Raw genomic sequence first — 14,250 nt, forward strand, 5'->3', positions numbered from 1 at the left:
AGTAAATAAACAGGGAGACAATATACAGCCTTGACAAACTCCTTTTCCTATTTGGAACCAGTCTGTGGTTCCATGTCCAGTTCTAACTGTTGCTTCCTGACCTGCATACAAATTTCTCAAGAGGCAGATCAGGTGGTCTGGTATTCCCATCTCTTTCAGAATTTTCCACAGTTTATTGTGATCCACACAGTCAAAGTCTTTGGCATAGTCAATAAAGCAGAAATAGATGTCTTTCTAGAACTCTTGCTTTTTCGATGATCCAGCGGATGTTGACAATTTGATCTCTGGTTCCTCTGCCTTTTCTAAGAACAGCTTGAACATCAGGAAGTTCACAGTTCACATATTGCTGAAGCCTGGCTTGGAGAATAGTATTTTCTAACTGAGCTCTTTTTTGCTTTCACTTATTTATCAGCATTTGTTTTGGTTTCTGTTGAGTTAGCAAATAATTGGTCAACATCCTCTTAGTAATAAATTACATCTTGTATAATTTTACTATGAAGCTGAGCCAAAATGTTACTTCTCCAAACCAATCTTAATTCTTTTTTATTTATGACATCTTTCACACTGCTTTATCTTTCTTTTTTGGTCTTTTTTTTAATCCTTTCCATTGTTTCCACAAACTTTGTAACATATTGAACACAACATCACCGACTCGATGGACATGAGTTTGGGTGAACTCCGGGAGTTGGTGATGGAAGGGAGGCCTGGCGTGCTGTGATTCATGGGGTCGCAAAGAGTCAGACAAGACAGCGACTGAACTGAACTGAACTGAATACAACTCTTACAAGAATACAGGTCTCATTGTATGAGGAGTAGTCATGTAGACATTGTTGCCTCCCAGTAATCTTGCCCATCAGGAAAGCCAGGCCTTTACTGTTTCACAATTTGAGCCATTATTTTAGCACCTCTGTTTTTCTTAAATAAATGGAAGGCAAGCTGAAATCAGGCTGGACACCAGAGAGGCTAAAGGGGGCAAAAGAATCTCTCCTTATTATTTATATAAGCAAATGGATTCTCCTTTCTGGCTCCAGATAATGTAAGTTGGGCTTCTATTACTTGCACCTTGAAAAGACTTCAACAGAGATTATGAAAAGCTCTAAAAGAATGATTAAGAAAACAAGCTGTGAAAAGAATGCCTAAGTGTCACAAAGGTTGTGCTAATGAGGAGAAAAAAGATAACAGGAATATGATCTAGGCTGTTAAATGCCTATTTATGTGCTGAATATTCTATGGTAATTAAACATGTCATCCTCATAAACAAAGTCCTGAGACTGATAAAGTTATTTAACACTCCTTATTCACAAATGAGGATAAGAAAGCAAAGAGTGGTTAGGAAATTTGCCCCAAAACTTGTATAACAGGGACAAGGGCTAGGTTTCAGTTCTACAACCAGTGATGTTAAGCCTTGACTTTTTAACTATGACATTTATTTCTACTGAAAATAGAAAACAATAACATTGATCTAGTATTTCCTCTTGCTTTTTAGCTGCTTATGCCTCCCTTTGCCACTGAAGCTGTGGTAATTCCATAGACCTCACCCATTCCATTTGAGTAGCCAAACTTTCTAATCTCTGTTTTTAATTTTTTTTTAATGGACACCTTGGATATTTTCAAGTATTTTTTGCCTTAAATAACATCATAAACATGCTCATTCAATGTTTCTGTACAAAATACTGGCTGAGTTCCTGCCTTGTGAAGGGCATGACACTAGGCACTGCGGATGCACAGAGGACTAGCCCCTTTTCATGTTGCCCTGGTTACCACAGAGTTTAGTCTTCGGGATAAATGCCTTTCTATGAAAGAAAAATAATAGTGAAACTTATAAGAAATAGTCTCATGAGACATGTTGATATACAGCTTCGGGAAAAATTGTTTTCATCCTAGTGTCTGGAAGTGAGAGGTTATGAACCATTAAGTGTCTATAATAGGGTGTTGAATCACTGGGTAAAGAGAAAAAAGTATTAGTTGCTCAATTGTATTGGACTTTTTGCGACCCCATGGATTGTAGCTCACCAGGCTCCTCTGTGCATGGAATTATCCAGGAAAGAATACTGGAATGGGTAGCCATTCCCTTCTCCAGTGTATCTTCCTAAACCAGGAATCAAACCTGGGTGTCCTACACTGCAGGCAGAGTCTTTACCATCTGAGCCACTAGGAAGCAAAAGTTGGCTATCAAATAAAGCCACTTCTTCTGGGAATGTCAGAGAAAAAGAAGCTGGGGTGGCATACGCAACTAAAAAGCAAGAGGAAATACTAGGTCAATGTTATTGTTTTCTTAAAATGAGATAATGTGACATAGCAAACTTCCAAATCTCAGTGCCAACCATTTGTTTATTGCTCATGAGCCAATACAAATGAAGACAAGAAATAGGGAGACAGATCATGTCTAGATGGCATCATTTTACCACACGGAGAGAGTCACCTGTACCTCCACTTTCTAGAATCAGAAAGCTCCATGATAGTTTCAGTCTTTGCTTATCTGCTGAGTTCATTCTGCTGGGAAAGGGTGTTGATACCAGACCTATTTCTTTTGCTTCTCCTTTTTGGGTTCAGTGACTTTAGGAGCACCCCATTCTCATGGTAGATGGCAGGCCATGCTCTATCTGAAGTCTTTGGGAGAGGACCCTTCTTTTATTCCTAACTTCTAGTGATCACTAGCAATTCTTGGCATTCCACCACTTACAGTATTGTAACTTCAGCTTCTATCCATGTCTTAACATGACCATCTTCCTCTGAGTCTCAGTGTATACCCATGACTGATTCATGATGATGTATGGCAGAAACCAACACAATATTGTAAAGCAATTATCCTCCAATTAAAAATAAATAAATTATAAAAAAGAGATTAGTCATTGAATTAGGGCCCATCTTTACCCACTATGACATCATCTTAACTTAATTTCATTTCCAAACGTTGTCTTTTTCCACCTCCCAGACTTCATAGTCACTCAGGCCACTCTTTGTGCATGAAGTATACGCTCCTTTCTTTGCTAGTCATATCCTACTTCAAGGCCTAACTCAATACACTTGCAACCTCCATTATATCCTAAATTTAGTGTGGACGGATTTGAAGACTTCCAAATGCACATTTTTTAATACTATTTGGTATTTGATGGGTACTCAGAACAGTTTGTTGAATTTATTTTAATAGAGAAAAAATTGTTTAGTGATTGCTCTGGTGGAGAATATGCTAAGCTCAACTCTAGGCAAAGAATTTTACTCTGCCATAATGTGCAGGAAACTATGCCCTTCTCTAGGAAAGCAGATTAAAGGGAGACGGCATTGAAATAAAGAGCTTCTATTTAGAATTCTAATAAATGATGCTATTCAGTGTGATTTTCTGAGATATCTCTAATTGGAGGCATGCCTTATTCAGAAGTGATTAAAGGTGTCATTTAGGCAAAAAATCAAACTTCTCTTTTTGATCACATCTGTAATTATAATGCATTAACAGAACAACTGTAAATACAGAAACCTCATGTGCTTTGACATCAAAATGTAGTTGTAAAAGCAATAAAAATGACTCAGCTGCCATGGAAGCTAAAGTCATGTTAATTACCTTAGATATTCCATGTCATCAATCCAGGTCTTAGTGTGTTATAGAGAGAGTGTTTTGTATGGCTAATTTATGTTTTGGAAGGTGATTCGAAGTCCTTCTATTTTCATATCTGGACCAACTTCCAAAATTGCCATCATATGTCAGGGTGTGTCTGAGCTATGCTTAAAAACTTTTGCATCTAGGATAACTTGAATTATCCAGCAATCATTTCTTCAACTTTCCCCCTTCTCACTTTGTATGTGGTAAAACTGAGGTAACTTCCTTGACTGGGTGATAACCTGATGCTTAACTTCTGACAGGAAATAACTTTCTACTCATGTGCCTCCCGGTGTAAATCAATCTCCTTCAACAACGTCTTTTACCTTGGCTGTTGTGTTGTGCTTAGTTGCTCAGTTATATCTGACTTTGCAACTCCATGGACTATACCCCGCCAGGCTCCTCTGTCCATGGGGATTCTCCAGACAAGATTGCTGGAGTGGGTTGCCATGCCCTCCTCCATGGGATCTTCCCAACCCAGGGATCAAACCCAGGTCTCTTGCATTGCAGGTGGATTCTTTACCATCTGACCCACCAGATCAGATCAGATCAGATCAGTCACTCAGTTGTGTCTGACTCTTTGCAACACCATGAATCGCAGCACGCCAGGCCTCCCTGTCCATCACCAACTCCTGGAGTTCACTCAGACTCACGTCCATAGAGTCAATGATGCCGTCCAGCCATCTCATCCTCTGTCGTCCCCTTCTCCTCCTGCCCCCAATCCCTCCCAGCATCAGTCTTTTCCAGTGAGTCAACTCTTTGCATGAGGTAGCCAAAGTACTGGAGTTTCAGCTTCAGCATCATTCCCTCCAAAGAAATCCCAGGGCTGATCTCCTTCAGAATGGACTGGTTGGGTCTCCTTGCAGTCCAAGGGACTCTCAAGAGTCTTCTCCAACACCACAGTTCAAAAGAATTCCTTTATCTTGGTGATCTTCAGCATGTAAGTGGTCAAAACCCAAGTCAAACTAGCATGGGGCTTTCTGATTCTAGAAAGTGGAGGCACAGGTGTCTCTGCGTGACATAATGATGCCATCTAGACATTATCTCAATCTTCCCATTTCTTGTCTTCACTTGTGTTGGCTTAATTCACAGGCAGACTCCTTGTCCTGGAAGGATGGCTGCTAGAAGTTGCCACACTTGCGTCCTATCCCATCCTCAAATCTTGCTGAAATAAAGAGGATATCCTACCTGCTACACACAGAAGTCCATGGTGGCAAAGCATTGATTGGACTGACGTGGTCACTCATTTGTCTCTCATGAATCACTGTGGACAGGAGGGATAAATAGAATAACTGTTCAGGTATTGATCAGGTGTCCACTCTGGCGTCTCCAGGACTGTGAGCCCTGGCAGACCACAAAGATTATGTGTGGAAGAGGGAGGAACCCAAGGTGGAGGTGGGGCAATGGAAGGAGTCTTCCAACTTTGGAAGAAAAATGAGCTTTGAACATTCGGAGTTGGAGATGTCCATTAGACACTCAATTACATTATATTAATGTCAAGAAAATGCCTGGATTTTAGGGGGGTAGTATGTCTTGATATCTGGTAAAGTGAGCCCCTATGCTATTATTTTAATTTTTATAGTAATTATTTTTGTATTTTGCTCTTTGTTATTAAAGATTTCCTTCTTTACTGAAAACAAACAAACAAAAACACTTGACCTTGGTGGAGTTATAGGGCAGAGGATATTATGATGGCTAATTTTATGTGTCACCTTGGCTGGGCTATAATACTCAGATATATAATCAAGCATTATTTTGGATGTTTCTGAGAGGGTGAATTTTGGATGAGCTTAAAAACCGCTTGAAACCACTGACTTGGAGTAAAGCAGATTGCCCTAAGTAAATGAGTCTCATCCAATTAGTTTCAGGTCTGAATATAAATAAAAGATTGACATCCTTGAGTAAGAAGAAATTCTGCCAACAGATGGCCTGTGGACTTGAACTACAGTATCAGTTCTTCCCAATCTCTAGCCTGAAGGCCTTTCTATTTGAATTACAACTTCAGCTCCTCCCTGAGTCTCCAGCCTGCTGGTCTACCCTGCAAACTTTGGATGTACCAGCCTCCATAATCACACGAGCAAATCCTTAAAACAAATTTCTTGTTCTCTATACAGACATTCTTTGGCTCTGTCTCTCTGGAAACCCCTGACTAACATAGCTGAGAAGGGGAGACTGGAGGCAAGAGGATTCACCAGGCTCTGCATATGCTGTGTAGAAAGCTCCCTGAGCACTTGATTTTCCCTGCACACTCCACACTATCTCAGAGAAGCCATCCTGAGTGCTCCAAGCCTGCTCCTGGCATGAGAGCCAGAGCCAGGAGCCAGCGTCCACATTATCTGCCAAAGCTGGGCCAGGGAAAGCTCTCTTCAAACTGGCAAGATCCCCCCTGCATTTTACTTTGAGATAAAGATTCTTAAACATTTAAAAGTTTTTATTTATTAATTTTATTGTCCTTTGTATGCATCCATAGTTTTATCTTATCCAGAGGGATTCTTGAAATGTTCAAATGAATTCCTGGCAAGTAGAATGAGAAGTAAGAATGAATAAATAAAGAGTTGGCAAGCCACTTCTGAAATGCTGCCAACCTCAAATGGATCTTTGATCCATACAAGGGTGTTCTGAAGCATGGAGAGAAAACTATGCGTAAAAAGAATCACTCTATATACACGCATTAATATATGGTATTTGTTTTTCTCTGATGACCTAGAAAGGTGGGATGGAAGGTGTGGGAGGGAGGTTCAACAGGAAGGGATATATGTATACATATTGCTGATTCATTTTGTTGTACAGCAGAAACTAACATACCATTATAAAGCAATTATACTCCAATAAAAATAAATGCAAAAAAAAAAATCCTTCCATTTTTTGGTCAGACTCGGTCCAGTCAGAGAATGAGAAACATGAATTCTCCCCTTGCCTACACCTGTATCATTGTTTGAAGAACCCTGATACTTCCCTGGCATGGATCTCACGTAAGTTCAGGAGCATTTATTAACCTGCACACTTGCACATTCAGAACCTCCTTCAATCTCTTGGGAAACTTCAGGCTACTGGCCAGGCTTCCTCATGTCCAGCTAACCAGCTGACAAGAGAGATGGGCTTCTTCTCTCTGTATTGTCTTAGCTACAGTGAAAGGTACAACTTTTACTGCTGAGATTTAAATAACAACACCGAAAGTTTCCACATTATAAAGTATTGCTTTTGTAATTTATAATTTTAGAAAAGGAAGACAGAGAAAAAGGAATGGTGTTTAGAGAACAAGAGAAAGAAAGTAGATTTTCAAAATCCTTTGAGAGATGTGTTTAAGTTACTTGTTTGATTTATTTCAACAACTCTCTGCTTTCACCCAAATAAATTAAGGGAAACATCAAAATGTCTAGAAATTGGCATTCTGTTTTTAGAATAACATTTTAGAAATGTAAAACTATAAACATAAAATGGAAACTCAGGAGTAAACACTTCTCTCTTTTTAATCCCCTAAAGATGTTGGCCTTGTTTCTAACTTTACTCTCAAAGATGCTGTATATCCAAAAGCTAAATTGAGGCTGGGAATATACAGGGTAGCAGCAGAAAAAAGGCATTAAGGGCATGGGATTTGGGGCTGACCAGCTCTGGGACGCAATACCCATCTTTGCCATTTTATGTCCTCTGCAACATAGATGTGGCGGTAGTTCACACCTCACACAGTTGTTCAGAGAATTAAATTCATACGGATTTCGAGGAGGGGAGCATGTGTCAGGTCCTGAAAACATTTCTCAAGTTCTTTATCCCTTCCTCTCTTTATTTCATCTTGTCCTCTTCCCCTTCCTCTTTCTCTCCTTGCCCAGGACACAAACGGCGGGGTCAGGTTTCCCTGCACAGTATGGGAATCATGGATTAATGATTTTCCTTGCACAGTATGGGAATTACCATGGATTAGTGATTTTCAAACTGTTTTGTTTCTCAGCTATATACATTTTGTTACTCTGATTAGGATGAAATTTCATTTATAATTTCTTTCTCCTATCATTGCTGCTTCACCTCCAATATTTCTGGATAATTTTTAAATTAGTTTTTCACTTTCAGGTTTACTCACTAAATCCCAGTCTACGCAGGGTCCTAGGGGAGGTGGAAATGTTTGGGTCACTTCCACAACCCATTGAATTTGTGCTGTGCTTCATCCCTGGAGCTGACGTAGTAGAGAATCTTAGAGCTCATGACCACCCCACCTCTACCCTGTCAGTGACAAAGTGCCCAGAGCCTTACCCTTCCTTCACTTTTCTCCCTCTGTTGTTTTCCCAGCAGTTCCTTGCCCCTTCACCATTATCTGTTCCTCTCTCAAATCTTTGTCGGACAGCTTTGCCTTATTCTCAGTCAGGTCCACTTACTTGCTGAGCGGGTTCAGGAGGTGTTAGGGGAGGGTGAGGGGCTTCTGCTCCACAGGTAGGAGAGAATCAAAGGCCCGCTGAGTGAGTGATCTAAAAGCCAACCAGACTGTTCATGCTGTGAAAGCTTCTGCTGAGCTTTCTGAACCTGTTTCTACTAATAGAAGTTTCTCTATTTTTTGTTCTGGGAGAATACAAAAGTACCTTACTTTCTTACATGTGCTTCCCTGGTGGCTGAGATAGTAAAGAATCTGCTTACAAGGCAGCAAGACCCTGGTTTGATCTCTGGGTCTGGAAGATCCCCTGGAGAAGGGAATGACAACCCACCCAAATATTCTTGCCTGGAGAATCCCATGAACAGTCCATGGGGTCACAAAGAGCTGGGCATGACTGAGTGACTAACACTTCATTTTCTTTTGGGCTCCAGGAAAGGGAAGCAAATTGATCTTGTTAGTATTCTAATGCACAGAAGCTGTTCAGTCTACACACTCTCATGGAGCCTGTCATATGTTCCTTCCTCAACGGCTACAGAACATCAGCATGGAGATTTTGTTCCAAGAAAGATGGAAGCTTGTGTGTCTCTCTGGCTGTACTGTGCTGCTAAGTCACTTCAGTCGTGTCCGACTCTGTGTGACCCCAGAGATGGCAGCCCACCAGGCTCCCCCGTCCCTGGGATTCTCCAGGCAAGAACATTGGGGTGGGTTGCCATTTCCTTCTCCAATGCAGGAAAGTGAAAAGTGAAAGTGAGTTCACTTAGTCGTGTCTGACTCTTTGCGACCCCATGGACTGCAGCCTACCAGGCTCCCCCACCCATGGGATTTTCCAGGCAACAGTACTGGAGTGGGGTGCCAATGTACTTGCCCATCAAGTACAAGGTTCAGTGCTGTGGGAGTTTCTTCCATTCTCAGATTAATCTGGCATTATTGGGCTTGCAGTTCTTCAAGATGACTTCCAGATGGGGTTCAATAGTGACTGCCTCTTCAGATAGAGCTTGTTCCTCACCAGTTACCCATGGTCCCCACTGCTCTCTGTGGTATTACACCAGGCCTATATTATTTGCCTACAATTCCATTAAGGCTTGTGTACACATTTGAGTTTCCAAGACATAAGATATACTGTAAGATATAAGATACACCATAAGATATAAGATATAGCATAAGATATAAGATGTATCAATCCTTTACCTAAATTTTGCATTTCATTAGCCCTTTAACTTTCAGAACTTTCAGTTATTCCCCACCCGTCTTTGGACATCTACTACTAGAAACAATATATTACTGCTCCAATATCAAATTCATCGTACTATATTTCATAGTATTTTCCGATGTGGACCGACCAAGGACCCACTAGGTCCCGGATGAGATTGTAGTGATGAGCCTAATTTCTTAGATGAAGCTGTAGAGGAAAATCCACATTTCTTTTCTTCCACCATGTTGCAGCCTGTTTGATTCTTTCACTGGTCAAAGACTTTGCCACTCTAGAGGCCCGCCTGGGGCAGCGCCAGGGGCTGGCCTTCTAAGCCTCACTGTGCCATCTGCCCTGAGGTCTGCCATTTCCCCAGGTCACCACCACTGAACGTGTGCAGGTCTCTGTGTCCATGAAACATGCTGCTTTTCTCCTGCCCAGACTCAAAGAAGGCATCCCTCCCTTTCTCCTTACCCTGAAAGACACTCATGTTCCTCAGTATTTGTGGGGTGCTAAGCATCATCTCTGAGTCTCTTCCAGCAGTGTTTCCATTCTATCCAATACAAATCTCTGAAATGGAAAGATAAATATGTAGATAAATAGTAATAATCTAGCTGGCTACCTGAAAGAAAAAGATCAGGGCAGGCACAAATGAAGACATTGGTTAGAAGACCTGCCAAAGAAACCTAGTCATCTGGGGCTTGTCTGGAAGTTGTCATCCCATGACCACTCCTTGTTCTAGTTCATGTAGAGGGATGATGCTGTAGAGGGTAATATAGGAGAAGGCTGCATATTTGGCTAATGTTTTTATACAGAGACTTGAAGAGATACGAATGTGTTTGGGGCTATCCGCTTTAGGAAATCAAGACTGGTGGATTGATTGTGTCTCATGATATCCCTGAAAACTGTTCTCACTAAACTGGTATTATTCTGGGAGGTGGATCTCATGGTTTAGAGAAATACTCTGCATGGGAAATCTCATAATATTTCATAATTTTATAAAAGACTTCTTATGGATTTTCATTTCAACTATAAAATAGCTCTGTGAAGGAGGTACAATTAAATCTTCACTTCAGATAAGAACACTGAGAGTAAGACAGATTAAATAGCTGTACAATCATACATGTAATATGATTGTGACAAGTTATAGTGCAAACTCAAGACTGCCCTACAGCCAATCCCAAGTGTCCAAATTTTTCACTGCTTTTTGCAAAAGCTATACTTCTACAATAGAACTCATATTGATAGTTCAAAAAATTTCTGAACTCAATGAGACCACTTATACACACATCTTTTTAAGTTTTATTTATACTTCTTAGTTCAAGAATTACACACTAGTCAACATTATTATATATTTACATGCTGAAACTGGCTGTAATAAGTTTAAATTCAAGAAAATAATTCTTATGTGCTACTCATTTATAATCCTCATTTGTTACTATCTCATGTATCCCAGAGATTGTAGTAGTCCTGTTTTTAGAAAGACATGAAAATAGATGCAATGATATCCACTTGTATTTTGCATTTTCTAGCCATTGGAAAATGTGCATTATGTGCATATTAAGAAAGGCTACAAGGTAATTAGTAAGGCTGAAAATCACTACATTGTGAAGAAACTAGAATATCACTTGTTAGAAAAGGACAATTCAGAACTGTGCAGGGACAATATTTAAAATGGAACTATTTAAACAACCATGCAAATAAAAACTTTAAAATGTCATGGAATTTAAATTATTTTCAACACTTTGAATTAATACACTTAAAATGACCATTGAACACAAATTATTGAAATAAAAAGAGAAAGATACAAGCTGATGGAACTGTCAACTTGCTTCAGATGGTGCCAGGACACAGATATGGGCATCAGAATAATGACACGTGACAAGAGAGAGAGATTTGGCTTTCAAGTTAAAAAAAACACAAGTTTTTGTTTTTGTTCATTTTGGATCACATTTAACTTTATCACAAAACAAATTCTCAAAGCAAATTAAAATCTGATATTAGCATTTTGCACACATCTATATATCTACAGAAATGTTTTACTTCAACTTTCAAATAACTAATAGATGTTTAATATTTTTTTCCCTTAAATTATTTCCTTAGGGCAGTATCTTAATTAGCATTCTGTTGGGTCCTTACTACTTTTTTTACAATGTCCCTGGTATATTTGGAAAATATTTTTTAAACCTTTGGTGTGAAGCAGTGTCTTTTTTTCTCCTATTTTCCCTCACTTTTCCATTTTTCTTTCTTTTTTTAAAATAATTATGGAGTCTTTGGTTAAAAGGAAAAATGCTATCTAACGACAAATGCTATTATTAAAAAAAAAAGTCTTCTCTATGTGCTATTGTGTAACATATATCTGGAGCAGGTATATAATAAGCATTTGTTTTTCCTGTAGTGCCATCAATATAAACTTTTAGTCTTTGAAAATTGAGATTTAAGTTATGAACTTTGGTTTCTTAAACTCTTATGTATAAAAAGATCTATCAAGTAATCAATGATCATTTCTGCTTTTCCCATTTCTAAGTTGCCATTTCTAAGGCTATCTCTTGGTTGTTATAAACACTACAGTGTTTCCCATAGATGGGGTATGAGTGGGAGTGGCAAGAAAAAGTGTGTGTGTGTGTGTGTGTGTGTGTGTGAGAGAGAGCGAATTAAAACCCTTCTGTCTGGGATCCCAAAGCATTTATGCAAAAGAGTGTTTTAATTTCTCTGCTGGGGCTGCAGTAACTATTTTTACTTAGTAAAAATTAAATAAAAACTAAAAAAGAAAAAAACTAAACAATGATTTGTATCTATTGACTATTCATTTACAGCATGTTTAATTATTTACATAATAACACAGCAACTTAAGCCATAAACAGAATTTGCACATTGCCTTACCATAAAATACAAATTAGAAGTTAAAAATATTTAAGAAATCTGTTTTAATATTTACACACGCTCAGTGAAAGTTATGGTTGCTCACATTACATGGACTCTGTACATTTAGCAAAATGGCATGATTGCTACAGTTGAGAGTATCTGCCCTAACCAACATGGTGGGGTTTAGTTATTTTTTTTCCTCCTCTTGGGAGGAATATATATATATATATTTTTTTTTTATCATTTTCTGTTTTCTTAAGACATTTTTGCTTTTAAATCACCATTGAACAATGCTAGTTGTTTCCTTGAAAAAGAGAATAAGTAGACAAGCAATGTGAGAACTAGTTGATTTCCATGTTCTGAGGTACAGTACTATTAGAGTGTCAAACTGTGCAGTGGTTCATAAGAACTGTAGGCATTGATTCGCTGATAGAGAAATGCTCAGTACCCTGTATTACTTGTTTCAATATGTTGATTTGTCGGCTGCCGAATTAAAAATATTCATACATTGGTTTAATGAAGGAAATAAAACATATTAGCTTATTCCTTTTGTTTTCCAACATATGAATGCATATATATGTATGTATGTTTATATGGATCTATATATACACATATATACATGTAAATATGTGGTAAGACCTGTTTGTTGGCTGTTTTTGTATGAATTCAATCATAAAATTGGAACACAGTTACCTATAGAAAATGGAAATTGTCTTAGTAGACAATTTAATGCAGGTCTTGCTTAAAACAAACGTGATTCATTTCTCCATTATGCATCCCCACTGAACTTTCTCTATGCGTTGTGCTTTTGTAAGCTGACAGATTTTTTTTGTGTTCCTAATACTAGAATGTAAAGTCTTTTGGTTCCTAAACCATTTTTTATTATTACTATTTTTCACTTAGCACTGCTTTTGAAGAAATGAGGAAAGGTCTAGATGGCACTGCTTACGTCTTTTTCCCTGTTATTAAATTGCAGTAGAAAGAATTGTAACATTCCTTATGCAAACACATGATTATGTTGCATGAGTTTTCAATTCTGAAAATGCATTTCATACCTACTAGCAGTCATGTACAGTATATATATATACAGATTGAGATCAAAGATTTCATTGAGAGTGTGCCTTTTAGAGTCAGAATTTACCTATGAATTTCACAGAGATGAAAAACACCTTAATTGCTGGCTATCTGGCTACTTCATAAACAAAAGAAAAACTATACATATATGTATAAGCTGATAGTAATGCTATATCAGAATTGCCAAAACATACTTTTGTGGTCCTGGATGCCAAGCTGACTGGTCTCTTTTGAAGACTTAAAGATCTAGCTCCCCTCCCTTACCCTCCCCCAATCTGGTAACTAAAATTCAGTTCAACTACAAAACAAACGATTGTTTAAGAATAAATTCTATATCTACTGTTATCTCTGGGTGGGATGAGTCAGGTTTTTCTACCTATATGGTTACTAAATGCCAATCAATGGATTTTACTCTAGGGTTTCTATTCCACTGTCCCATCTTTTTCCTTTCCTCAAGATTTTTCCTAACACTGCGGTCAGAAATGAATCCCTGGTCATATGCTTTTGAAGCTCATGCAGCTAAGTTGCTTCTTCTGTCCACTTTGATCTAGATTTCTCTGTTGACTTTCCTGGACATCAAAATTTTGTTGGAACCATATAACAATATCAAGGATTTTTATGGCTTTTACGGTAATTGCAGATAAGAACCACTTCTAGGCTGGAGCTCTGAGTTGTCTCTAGAAAAACCTTTCCAGAATGGCATTTTGGAGTTGTGAACCTGAGTTATCAATATGCTCCTTCTTGATATATGCTACTCAAACTTTAACCCCTAGTGACAAGGGGCAGGCACTTTTATTAGTGTGATGTCTCAAAATGACTGCCCAGGGGAAAGTGTGTCCCTGGAGAAACTCGAGGAGTCTCTGCTCTGAGCCCATGGGCAACGCATCGGTTGGATTCTGCCCAAAGATCATACTCAGAGGTGTTCAGGTGTATAAACAAAAATATAAGGGCCAGAGCTCCCTATGCTGGTGGCAAAAAAAAAAAATCCTATCTGGGGGACAACTTCAGAAGGATGCTAAACTTTTTTTTTTTTCCCTCTGACAGTGAAGAATAGAAGGGCAGCAGGACTCCATCATATTCTAAGCTGCTGAATCATCAGGGAAAGAAAACATACATTTATCCACAGGCGGATACTGGCCTTAGCTGCTACGCACAATTAGGGATATT

The sequence above is a fragment of the Bison bison genome, unplaced genomic scaffold, assembly GCF_000754665.1.
Source record: "Bison bison bison isolate TAMUID 2011002044 unplaced genomic scaffold, Bison_UMD1.0 scf7180017864363, whole genome shotgun sequence".
Lineage (NCBI taxonomy): Eukaryota > Metazoa > Chordata > Mammalia > Artiodactyla > Bovidae > Bison > Bison bison.